Source organism: Microtus oregoni, unplaced genomic scaffold, assembly GCF_018167655.1.
Source record: "Microtus oregoni isolate MIOR12 unplaced genomic scaffold, Mior012 000024F_ref0000369, whole genome shotgun sequence".
In the NCBI taxonomy this organism is placed as follows: domain Eukaryota; kingdom Metazoa; phylum Chordata; class Mammalia; order Rodentia; family Cricetidae; genus Microtus; species Microtus oregoni.
Window position 1 is genome coordinate 34,320,500 of NW_024543083.1, and position 13,352 is coordinate 34,333,851.

The window sequence follows — 13,352 nt, forward strand, 5'->3', positions numbered from 1 at the left end:
CCATCCCAGATGTAGATGGCCAACACAAAACAAAGCTTAATGGTATATTTGAAATTTCTTTGTCTCAATCTTTTGTCTGATCTCTCTCTCTCTCTCTCTCTCTCTCTCTCTCTCTCTCTCTCTCTGTCTATCTTACTTACCCTACATGTCTATTGTTTCTATATTATGCTTTCCAATTTCCCCCTTCCTTTTAGGGAATATTTGTGTATATCAATGTTTTTATTTTCTCTATGTCTATATAGGTTTCTTGTGCTTTTTCTTTGGATCTTTGTTTTTTTTTTAATTCATTTGTTTGTTTTGTTCTATTCACTTTTGTAACATGAGGGCCGTGCTGCTTGTTGGGGTTTTTGTCCTGCCCAGTTTCCACAGCCAATATATCCCACAGAAAATCACACAGAGGTCTTCATAAGTTATAAACTGATTGGCTCATTAGCTCAGGCTTTGTATTAGCTCTTATAATTTATATTAACCCACTATTCTTATCTACATTAGCCACATGGCCAAGTACCTTTTTCAGTGAAGTAGGTCACATCCTGCTTCTTCAGTGTCTGGGGAGGACTGCAGAAAGAGCTGCCTTCTTCCCAGAATACTCCTGTTCTCATTGCCCCACCTCTACTTCCTGTCTGGTTGTCCCATCTATAATTGCCAATCAGCGTTTATTGAAAATATAATTGACAGAATAAAATTCTCCCACAACCATACTTTTAAATCTTATTTCTTTTTCACATGCCTGTTTGCTTATACTGATAGAGCAGAAACGTGTGTGGATTCGATGTTCAGGGAGGTGGAGGTTATGAGAAGAATGGGAGGGTGGAACCATAATTAGAATATACCCAGAAAGAAACCTCATTTTTTTTTTTCCAGACAGGGTTTCTCTGGGTAATAGCCCTGGCTGTCCTGGAGCTGACTTTGTAAACCAGCCTGGCCTTTAACTAAGAGAGTTTAACCGGCTTCTGCCTCCCAAGTGCTGGGATTAACAGCATGTGCCACCACCACCGGGCATTAAAAAAAAAAATCTATTTTCCACGTAAAGAAAAGAAAAGAAAGAAATTTGACTCTGGGAACTGGACATCTGGTTTATTAGTTGAAAGCACTTGCTGCTCTTCTAAATGACGCACTGCCTTAAATTACCTGTAACTCCAGTTCCAAAGGAGCCAATGCCCTCTTCTGGCCTTTTCAGGCTCCCCCATATACATATTTCATTAATAAGAACCCAAACACATAAACATAAATAAAATTAATAAAAAATTAAATAAGAAAAAAATAAAATTAATAAAAAATTGCCATAATCAAAAATATAAGTGCTTATTGACACTAATTTAAATAAAGAAAATATAATTACACAATTATATATTTAATTTTACATGAATAAATTACAAAATATCACCCAAAATTTCATAAATATTTTCCAAGTAATATAGCATTTGCTACTACATTTTTTAAAAATTGTAATCATAATAACCTTTTAATTCAATCTTGTCTACAGGGTAAGTTCCAGGACAGCCAGGAGCTACACAAATAAACAAATTTTTAAAAAAATCACCTTGTATTATTAAAAAGTGATACTACCTAAAATGCTACTTTTTTTGTTCTTGTTGATGTGGACTTTTGAAACAGAATTTCTCTGTGTAGCCTCATCCGTTCTAGAACTAGCTCTGTAGATCAGTTTGAACTTGAACTCAGAAATCCATCTGCCTTCCAAATGCTATGGTTAACATCATGGATTACCACTACCTGGGTGGCTGTTCCTAATGAGTGCATGTGTCCACACATGTGCATACACATATACACACATATACACACACTATAAAAAGTTGTTTTTTTTTTGTTAGTTTTTCGAGACAGGGTTTCTCTGTAGCTTTGGAACCTGTCCTGGCACTAGCTCTTGTAGACCAGGCTGGCCTAGAACTCACAGAGATCCGCTTGCCTCTGCCTCCCGAGTGCTGGGATTAAAGGAGTGTGCCACCACCACCCAGCACTATAAAAAGTTAATCACATTTAAAAGAAAAATATCTGAACCATGATGGAGTTAAAGGATGCATTTAATTAAATGCACTAGCAATTAAAAAGTAACAAGTGCTAACGGCAAAAGAGGAGATGGTTTCCATTTGACTTAAGTATTTCCTACAAAGAAATGATCTTCATTTTATTTCCTTTTATTTCTCTGTATCAAATATGCTTACAAATAGTTTTCTTTCCACTATCAGTAGAAAAATAGGCTTCTAAAATATGTCATCTTATTATTGACCTGTTCAGAGTCCCACACCTATGTCAAGATACATGGCTTCTCATTTCATATATAAATTAGTATAGAATTTTCACTTTTACATATTCTTTAAAATATCTAAGTGATTTAATATAGTGTAAACCAGAACAGAATCATTCTTTATGTTTGCTGTTTAGGGAATAATCACTAGTGGGACAATCTGTAATTGTGTATATTCCAAAAACAGCACTTAAAGTTACTTTTTATTTCAAGAGCTGAGTTAATAGATAGGAAGTCCAAAGATATGGCTACCTGGCTGTATTTCTGGTTTTGTTTATTTGTTTTATGACTTGGTTGTTAAACCCATATTTAACTACTTTCCCACTTTTCAGCAGGTATGAATGTCTAGATCAAATATTCTAATCTATCATTCATGCCTTGTCTTCTATTTTGTGTAAGATTAGAAGACATCTGAAATATTTGAGTAACATGGTCTAACTTGTATTTAAACAAAATAAAACTGGCAGGTGGACTGCAAAATTATAGATGAGTAAAGAAAAAGATTATCAACAATAAACCATGAATGATGGTGTCTTTCATAAGATTAACAGTAATGAGGTTGAAGAACGGAATAACCCTGGGATGGAGAGGTGGCTCAAAGTGTGGAGAGCACTGATTGTTCTTCCAGAGGACCCAGGCTTTGTCCTAGCACGTACATGGCAGTTCACAACTGTCTTTATCTCCAAATCCAGGGTCTTCAATGCTCTACTCTTGTCTCTGTTGGCAGAGGTGCAGAGACATACATGCATGCAAAATGCTCATGCACATGAAATAAAATCAATTTATAAAAGAATACTTCAAGAACTCTCATTTAAAAAGTGAATCCAGGGGTTTGAGGAATGAAAATGTGATTAGACACAGGTTCTCAAATATATTTAAAGCTTTAAATAGAGCATTTTAAAATGATAGTTGTCACTTACTAAAAGGAACAAAGCTTGAAGGGTTCAGGGTTTGGGGGAAATAAAGTATTGATTTTTCCTGAAGTGTTGAGTTTGCACAAAAAAAGAGTTAAAGGTTTATAAGCATTTGTAGTTCATCAAAATGGCTTGTGTAGGTTGTCAGGTGGGGTCTGCTTCATAAGAAGACCTTCAAGCACCCCAGGCCGTAAGATCATGAGAAGATGAAGACACTGAGCAGTTGTGAGAGAGAACTAGGAATTGTGTCAAACAAAGACTGTGGAAATGACAAGAAAGCACCTAAAGACCTTGAAATAAGTTTCTTCCTTTGAGTTGGGGAAAATTGGTAGAATGCAATGAAGAGGGCAGGAGGACACTCTTCATAAAATGAAGTTGACAAATATTGAGTTTGGAAAAATCTTCGCCTTATATAGCTATTGCAGAATTTGCTTAAACTATTGAGAGCTAAAATGTCAGCAGCCTTAACAACAAGTGACGTTTTATATGTTAAAGGGTAACCTCTACAGAAAAAAAAAATCTGATCAAGTTTTAAATAGTGTAATTGTTTAAAGAACTTAATTACAACAGCAAGAAATAAATTTGATTTTGTGTCATATTAGCATACTATATTTATCTCTAAAAGCAATTATCAAAATAAAATGAAAAGATTCTGCATATTAATTGTTGACAACACTCTTAAGTTATTTTCTTCCTTACTCTGAGTAAAGGGTTTTATTTTGTTTTAATCTTTACTGTGTAAGAAATTAGAGATGATCAAGACATCTCTGAAAAAATTGTACGTTATGAAGTGATATATCATTATCATAAACTGTGGCTGGGAAATTTCTATCTATTTCAAGTTTTATTTTGGTGGCCTAAACCCAATTACTTAAACATAAAGAAATACTAAGAATGGTTAGTTACATAGCAACTAACTATCAAAGTAACACGCAGATAATGGGACTTATTCATTAGTTAATGTCATACGTGGTTTCTGTCATATAAAATCAATGGACAACTGAACTTAAGCCAATCTATAGTTCAAAAGAAGAACAATGGCCAAATCAACCTTATTGGTAACATTTGTCTCAGGATAAATTCAAATTTTAATACAAGCAATCTTTTGCGGAACTAAGCAATTAATAAGTTTTATTATTAAGAATAATATATCATTACATATATATTGTCATCACTAATAATAATTCATTAAAATGTTTTGTGATATTTTTCATTTATTATACTACTTAATTTGATACATATTCAATTTAGACTTTTTAAAACATATTTTTAATGAATTAATTTTCTTGTTTTTACATCCAGACTAACTTCCCCTCTCTCCTCTCTTCCTATTCTACTCCACCCCACTCTTTCATCCTCCACCATTTCTCTTCAGATATTTAGTCACATAAAACAAGTTTGCATGAGGCAATCTGACTGGAGTAATGGCTCCCAAAATCATGCACCAGAGTCAGAGATATCCCCCACTCTCACTATTAGAAATCCCACACTAAGAGCAAGTTTTACAACTATAACATGTATGCAGAGCACCCAGGTAGGTCCGATGAAGGTCAATGGTTCAATCCCTGTGAGGCTCTAGGAGCCCAGGTTAGTTGGTTCTGTGCATTTTCTTGTAGTGCCCTTGAAACTTCTGGAACCTACATTTTTTTTCTTCCCCCTCTTCCATAGGACTTCAGAGTTCTGCCTAATGTTTGATTGTCTGTCTCTGCATCTCTTTCCATCAGTTCCTGGGTGAATCCACTCTGATGACAATTGGGCTAGGCACCAATCTATAAATAATTTAAATAGACTCATATTTTATATTTTTCAATTGATTTAATGTTTGCAAAATCTTTTTATTACAACTAATTTTAATAAATATCATTCTAATTTTAAAGATATATTAGTCAACTAGTAGGTTAAAGAAATTTTAAAATTTGCTCAATTGATACATAAAAGGTCTGGGTAAATAATATGTATAATTCTTTTCTAATATCTCAATCCCTCAAAAAAAGCAAAAATGTAAATACCTTGTTGATACTTTTCTCAGCATGATTTAGTAGCAAATTATTTTAGTTTGCCTAATTTTTATGAACATATCAAAATAAATTTGCTATAGCAGATGACTATATGCTAAGGTATATAATATGTGATTATTAATCTGTTCATTTCATTTTTCATCTCTGTTGGTACAAACGAGAGAACAAGTTAAGGTTCCCGAAGGAAGCAGAAGAGAATACATTTGTCTCATTGCTTCCGCTCTGTTAACACTTCCATGCCCAGTTATCTCTAAAGTGCCTTATCCTTGTCTGTTTGACTGTGATAACTACATCTTGCTACTTTATATGAATAAGCAGGCAGCTAGCTTCTTAAATACATTATTAAAGACAGGCTCTAGACATCAAGGGAAAAGATCTTATGATACTTATGAGTTCATTGTAACCATGAAAATTTTAGGACTACTGTCTCCTGAGTATGTCAGGATAATAAGCAGCATATTTATTTACCACACCTTTAAAGTAAAGGACAGGATTTTTGCCTCATATCTTCTAACCCAAAGGAAAACCAATGACTGTGAAGCTTCCCTTGTATTTGGAGATTCATTTACAACTAGAGAGTACTCTGGTCCAACCGTGTCAAATAAATAGGGCAGAATACCAGATCTGAAAGGAGCACTCTGCAGAAACAAACAGTGCTTGTCTACACGGGGGCTTAGGGAGGCAACGATGCAGCCACAGACAGTGTTGCCAATGAGAAATAATGACATCTAAATCATAATGCATCCACCAGGAGAATCACAGGACAGCCTCTAATCTATTAGAACAAGTCAGGATTTGAAGAAGAAAATAATCCTCTCTTGAAAGTTATTCCTCATAGGAATTATTTCAACTGTTAAAATATTTGGAGAATGTGGGCTAATGACAAAAAGGTTGGATGTAAACAGCAATGACACACCAGGGAAGTTGTTTTTCCTTCTACTGTGTTTAGGGTAGCTGATGGTTTGGGGTCCTTCTTCTTTGGAGAAGACTTCTCCTTGAGTTTATATGCACATATTTATTTAACTTTTATTCCCCACTGACTCCAAATCACTTTCTGTATTGTTGGTCTTGTATTGATAGAAAGATAGCTTTACTATATGTCAGCAAATGACCACATGTAAAAGATAGAATTTTTCTGATGTTGGTGGCCACAAGGTCAAGTGATATTGGTATCCATCTTTCATAGTATATATTCATCAGGGAATAAACGCAAGTAACTCTAAGGCCAAGGTCTCAAACTGTGGAAGCAAGAATCTGTTAACATCATAACCTTCATATCACCTGATATTATGGCCACAAACCTCTAATGGAATGAGAATTTGATTCCTGACTTTTAGATAAAGGAGTTTAATTTTGGACTGGTATTCAAAGTTATACTATTGCCTGTAAAACTCTAGCATTCAGGAGTTAAAGGTCCTTTCAATAAGTAAGAGAGTACAATAGGTTATACATTATGTCAAAATTTGAGTGACCTACAGTGGATACATATATAGAGATATATTAGTGGAAAAGTATTTAGCTTTTAAGAACACAAGAAAAAGTTATTGAAATTGACAATGGAACCATCTATAACAGAGATGTGTATAGACGCTGAAGAATGGAAAACACTTATAGGAAAACAATGCTATATCCAGAGACTCTCTATGATGGAAGTAGGACAATACAAACCAAAAAACAAAAACAAAAGTATTTAACTTGGTTGACTTCAGTTCAAGGCTGTCTGAGTTTCCCAAGCACAGGCATAACAAGCTAATTAGTGGAGCAGATACAGTGTCAGGAACTAAGATCATGATGTTCATAACCACTAGAGTATGCTATCAGTAATGTTGAGCTAGCTACCTTCTAACTAGCAATGGAGATTTAAAGTTAAGCTAATTACACTGGCCTGCTTCCAACCGAGTAGGAACCATTGCAGTTCATTATAAATGGAATCAGTCCAAATATGGATTGTCTGTCTTGGCCCTACCATTGCAAAGAGCACCATTGCCTAAAGGTTTATAGCATGTGCTCCACTAAGTATCTTGTCAACTAATATATTATCACATATGATGCTCAGTTGCTTCAACAATTTTTCTAAAAGAAAAAGAAAACAGATATGATCACATGATCAAAGAGTACATCTTCTTTTCAACTGTAAGACCAGATAAAGGCAACTATTTTTGTAGTACAAAAACACAAAGTTTTTGAGACAAATGAGATGTGCCATTCGCTTCCAACAGTTAGAATATTTGGAGAACATGGACTAATGACAAAAGGATGGAAGTAAACTGAAATAAACTACCAGGGAATAAGGGTTTCTTTCTACTGTGTCTTTAGCAGCTGGAGGTTTGGAATTCTTCCATAAAGAAAAGACTTATTCCAGAGTTTATTTGCACATATTACTAACTTTCATCTCCTGCTGGCACCAAATCACTTTCTGCTTTTTGGTCGATGAAACCAGCTGTCAATGGAAAGAGTAATCATCCTGAAGCAAATTGACCCTCTTCAATAGAAGTAGATAATATTTTTGACATCACAGTAATTAGTGAATGTGTTTTCTCACATTTTAATGGCTTTACAGAGAGTAGATATGTGTAACAGTCACAGACTGAGATATACATGATGATCAGGATAAAGATCCTTGATTATTGTTGGGCAAAAAGGTAAAATGAGTCATTTATATTAGCAGGTATGCTAACCAAAGGCAAGGGAAGTCTTACTAATGCAGGGAAGGGAGATGAAAAATACTAAGTTATTGCCTTACACCCAGAAGTGGCTTCAGAAGATTCCTGTTTCTCCTTAGTTTCTGCTTCATAAATATCCTGCTGAAGAGTCATAGAGTTACAACCTCTAACCACCTGAAGGTGTTTGTCCTCAGGACAAGCTCAGTGAAACAAAGCAAGGCGAAATGTGGACACTGAGATGCAAGCTTGCCCCACCTCCCTGAATCCAGAATCCAACTTCTACAACTGTAAGGAATATGGTTAACAGCTGTCTTCTGTCCCTCTGTTCCCTGCTTTTTCTCCTTTTCTCTCTTCTCTCTTCTTTTCCTAACCTCTCCCTGAAGAAAGCTGCCTTTTTTGAGATTGTACCTATCACTGCTCCATTGGAAGGTAGTCTCCACCCAGTAACTGATTTCCCAAAAGATCATGCCTTTCTTGCTCACTAGACCAACTTTAGAAAATAATCATAACTCCAGAACTACTCATGAGATCAGCTAACATCTCTCCTGGGGCTATCTTGTAATTGAACTATGGTTTCTGCCTTAAACCTTTTCTCTCACAACTCCATACTGATGTTTCCTGTAACAATTTCTAAGAAATTTTCTTCATGTTATGCAACTCTCTAATTCATTAGAATTACTTATTATTGTAGAATGTGTTCATCCTAAAGTAAATATGGTATTTTCTTAAGATCACAAGCATATATTAATCCATGTTATGAAACTGCTTTGAAGACACTTCCTGAAAATGAGTTAAGGACTTTTTATGATCACTGTTTAATTTAAATTATTGATATACGTTATAGAAAATATTACTTGGGGAGGAATAAAAACAATATATTCAAAGTCATAGTGACTATATTTAATACCAAAACACTGGAATAAAATCTCCTTAATATTAAATTATAGCATTACAACCTATTTTATTACACTTAAATCATGGGTTAACTCTTTATCTCAAATTTTCTTGGATAACATGACAAAATGTGAGCCAGAAAATAAGCATATTTAATGGTAAAAAATGAAAGTATATTTTGGATTTATTGTAGGTATACTTTAAGTAACATTGACTATGAAATAATAGTTTTCTTACCCTCTTATTTTAGATGTCCTTTTAACTTGATGTTTTTGCAAGCTAAGATGTACCTTGTCAAGATAATGGCCCCTCTGTCTGTCATTCACCTAGCCTATTACAGAGTAGACTTCAGAAAAGTGACAGTTTTCATGAATAATAATCGCACCACCAAAGATGAGTCCAGAAAGGGGCATTTTTTTGACGTAAAAGGGACGATAGCTTTATTTTTAACCTTTTCCTATGGCCTTGCTTTCATGTAAAGTGGAATACACATAAAATTACACTCACCATGAATTACCTCTCTAGCAATTTAAAGAGACTTATACCAGGCCAGGTTCCATCTATATGGATATGTATAAATGTTTTCTTGAATATATATATAATCTAATATATATGTATAATATTTTATAACATATCTAATATATAATATATAATACATATATAGTATATATTCAATTTTATTTTCTCAAGGAGTCTTCCAAAATATTTGCTAATATATAATATATATAATATAAATAACAGTATAGACATGTATAAAACATGTGCATGTAATTATCCTTTTTAGTTTCAACTAATCCTTCAGATTCAGGTTTTCTAACATAACTACATTGATTTAAAAGACTCCATAGGATGCTAAAGTCACTATTCTGATTCTCATTCAAGTCACCAAAACTGAAACAATATCTACACATATAGTGTAGGAATTGAATAGTGATTCATTTCTTTAAATAACTGAAAATTTCTATCAATTTCAAATAAAATAACCCTTCCACAATTTTTCCATAAAATGAATTTGCTCATATTGTATTTGAACCAATTTTGTAGGAAATATAGATACAGCAGAACCCAAAGTCCTTTGTCCTTTGATATATCTTATACTATAATGTGGAAAATCGGACAATAAATAGAAACAGTATATAAAAAGGAAAGGATTGGACAAAATGTGAAATTAAGGATAGAAAACGTCAATGAGGAAGGGGCATAAATAAGAGCTAGGGCATATAGAAGTTTTCAGGCCATGAAGTAATCCACATCATTTATTGTAATAACTAAGGTTTATTGCTTAAAAATTAAGGAAAATAATTAGCATGCCAGAGGAGAAAATTAAGCAGAAAATGATAACATAATGTGAAGGATATTCCATTCAGACCGGATCTAAATGCAAGACCTTTCCGATCCATTGTAATATGAAGCATATTACAGGTATACCAACTAATCCAACAGGACAGACACTTATAGGAAGGTCAAATCAAACTATAAAGGATATGCCAAACAAACAGAAAGGGATAGAAAATACCCCCCAGAAATAGATGCTTTATTAACCTTGAATTTTCTTATTACAAATGAAAAAGGGACAACAGCAAAAGAGAGACATTGGATAATGGGAAGAAACCTTCAGAATTGAATCAACCAATATATTTCAAGGATGTATTGACCTCAATGGAAACTGGGAGTTGTGCTACGTTGGGGAAGGGGTTTTGCTCTTGTTTCCACAAGAAGAAAAAAAAACACTATGGATACTAAGAAAATTAATAAAGATTAACTTTGAAAAAGAGAAATGTCTTGAGAAAGAAAAATGACAGCTCATCCACATGGTGACAAACATCCAGATAGTAAGGAAACCATATAGGGTTGTTGCAGGATTCTGCTCTTGTCTTTACAAGAAAATGCCCATTTTCAAAAATTCAAGAGACCCTGGATGTTTGGATTCTGACAGAAGGAAAAATAACTATCCAATAAGGATCATTGAGAAAAAGAAATATGATTTATGAGGATAGGTGATGAAAACATATATATATATATAAGAATGTATATGAATATATAGAGCTGGAATTGGAATTGGAAAATGTATCTGTTCTTCCCTAAATCCAAGCTTGTTAAAAGAAACATTCAGAGTTTCAATCTCATGTCAGGAGCCATTTGGTATGGGACAGAAGAAAGACTTTAGGAAAAATTTTACTTTGTACATGTATATTTTGTCTATATTATATATTTTATTGAATGTATGTCTATACAAATCATTTTCAATTTGTCCACAATGAACAATATAATTTCCTACAGATCCTTTTCCTGCAGCAATCTTTGAAATCTCCAGGAAGAAGATGGGGCCCCACAGCAACAATTCCACCTGGTTGAGATGACATCATGATGCTGATAGTGCTGCTATAAGACAGGATTTTTGGTACCAGCTGCTGACATGGTCACCTTCTTATAATATTCTGGCCAGAACTCCAAATAAGAATCTTCAAAAAACCCTATTGACTGCTTGGAAATCATTTGCATCTATGCTAGACAGTAATCTTGAAACTTAACCATCACTTTACTTTTGTAGGATCCCATATAAAGAACATTGCTCCATGACAGCAGGAAGCAACTCTAAAGGGCGATGTCCCCTCTCCCCAAAAAGTGTGTCCTCAGGGTTGAGAACACTGTTTAGGGGTTGTTGATTATTACTTGTATCAGATAGAGTGTTGGGGTGGAAACTATATAGGTTCATAAATTTAAAATATGGATCATAATATTGGGTGAAAGAATGAATACTTTTGAGCTATTATTTATGAATAATTTACATTGGTATAGTTTTGTATATTGATCCACGTTCAAACTATATTTGTTATTTCTGTTTATAATATTTGTACACCTATGGAAATTTATTCTGTCAGATTGTATACATTCATGTTTCTACCTCTGTTTAGGACATTTTATATATTAATACAAATTTAAGATATATTTTTGTATTGCATTATATATTATTCTTACCTCTGATAAGATATGTATACACTGTTAGCATTTTGAGGTCATTGCTCTCATTGCTGTACAATTGGTTACAGATTATTTAATATTCTGCCATAAAGTCTCAGTCTTAAGTTATACAGGTATTAAATATTATAGGTCAATAGTTGTTCATTATATAAATATATGTATATATATATATATATATGGAGAGGAGAGAGAGAGAGAGAGAGAGAGAGAGAGAGAGAGAGATATTAATTAGATTCTTTAAATACATAGAGATTGTATTCTGCCTAGATAGGTAATCTTCAACTACTTCAAGGATTTATAGAACATGGCATTTAAATAATTTAGGATTCTGTCTACATGAAATATGATCACTCCTGACAATACCAATCTATTCCCGAGAGTATGTTGAGCACCGAAAACTCTTACTCAGAATTTGTTTTCTTCTTGGCACAATTGGCCTTTGGGCAAGGAACTGCCCATGCCTCAACCACTGAAAAAGTACATGGCATCCGAACTTGATAAGCAGGACACAATGAAAAGGACTGCCAAACCTTGCCAAGACAGGGTAAGATGCTTCTGAAAAATTCCCTGCCTCTGAAAATGGTCTGTCAGTTATGCTAGGCCTTAGCCAAATTTGGTTGTCTCAATGATGCAAATGAGACTTTGGGTGATTGTCTCCTTTATATACTGCTCACTTTGAAAGCTGCTTGATTGCACTTCCTCCCTACTCAATTAATATTATTTTCCCTCTCATGCCTTCGATAGAGTTGAAGATTAGATAGTTATAGTTACCTTCCTCTTATGATTAACCAAGCTTATTTCTGATGAAAGACTTATACTTTTTGGAATAGAATGTTTATTAAAATATTCGTCATATGTTCCTTGCTTAATATTGTTTATGTTGTTTGTAATTTTATACTTGAGATCTGTTCCTATTGTATCTAGTTTGGTATTGGGTTTAGATTGCTCTTGTTTTGACAAAAGGCAGAGGTGATGGGGAAGCCTTGTTAATCAATTATCTGTAAGAGGTGGGATCAAGTTAAGGTGTGGATTTCTGGGATCCAGAGAAAAATGGCCACATGGCCCAAGTGCGCGCTCTCTCTCTATTTCTCTCTCTGTGTGTGAGTGAGTGTGTGTGTGTGTGTGTGTGTGTGTGTGTGTGTGTGTGTGGTTCTTTCCCTTGCTGCACAGCTGAGCTTGGACTTCTGAGATTTGGTTTTGTGAGTTTCTCCTTATATAAATAAAAATATAATTATCTTTTAACTAGCCTGGTTATTTCCCAAATTGAGCTAGCTTCTATATCCTCTCAAGTTGGTTTTACTAGAGACCTTTGTAAGTATTTGAATAATAAAGATAAGGTAATAAGAGCAATACTTTATAAAGATATTATATTCCCAATTTCTCAAAATGTAAATGAATTTACACATTAGAATTTTATGACAACCCTATTACCAGAGGAAACTCAAACAGGTTATACTACAAACTAGTAAGTTAGACATATCTCACCATACTCAGGTAGCAACTGGTGGATGCTCCACATTGTCTATGGTACAGAACAATGTATACTATTTTTTAAATATGTATACAGTGTTCTATCTGCATTTATGCCTTCAGGCCAGAAGAAGGCATCAGATCT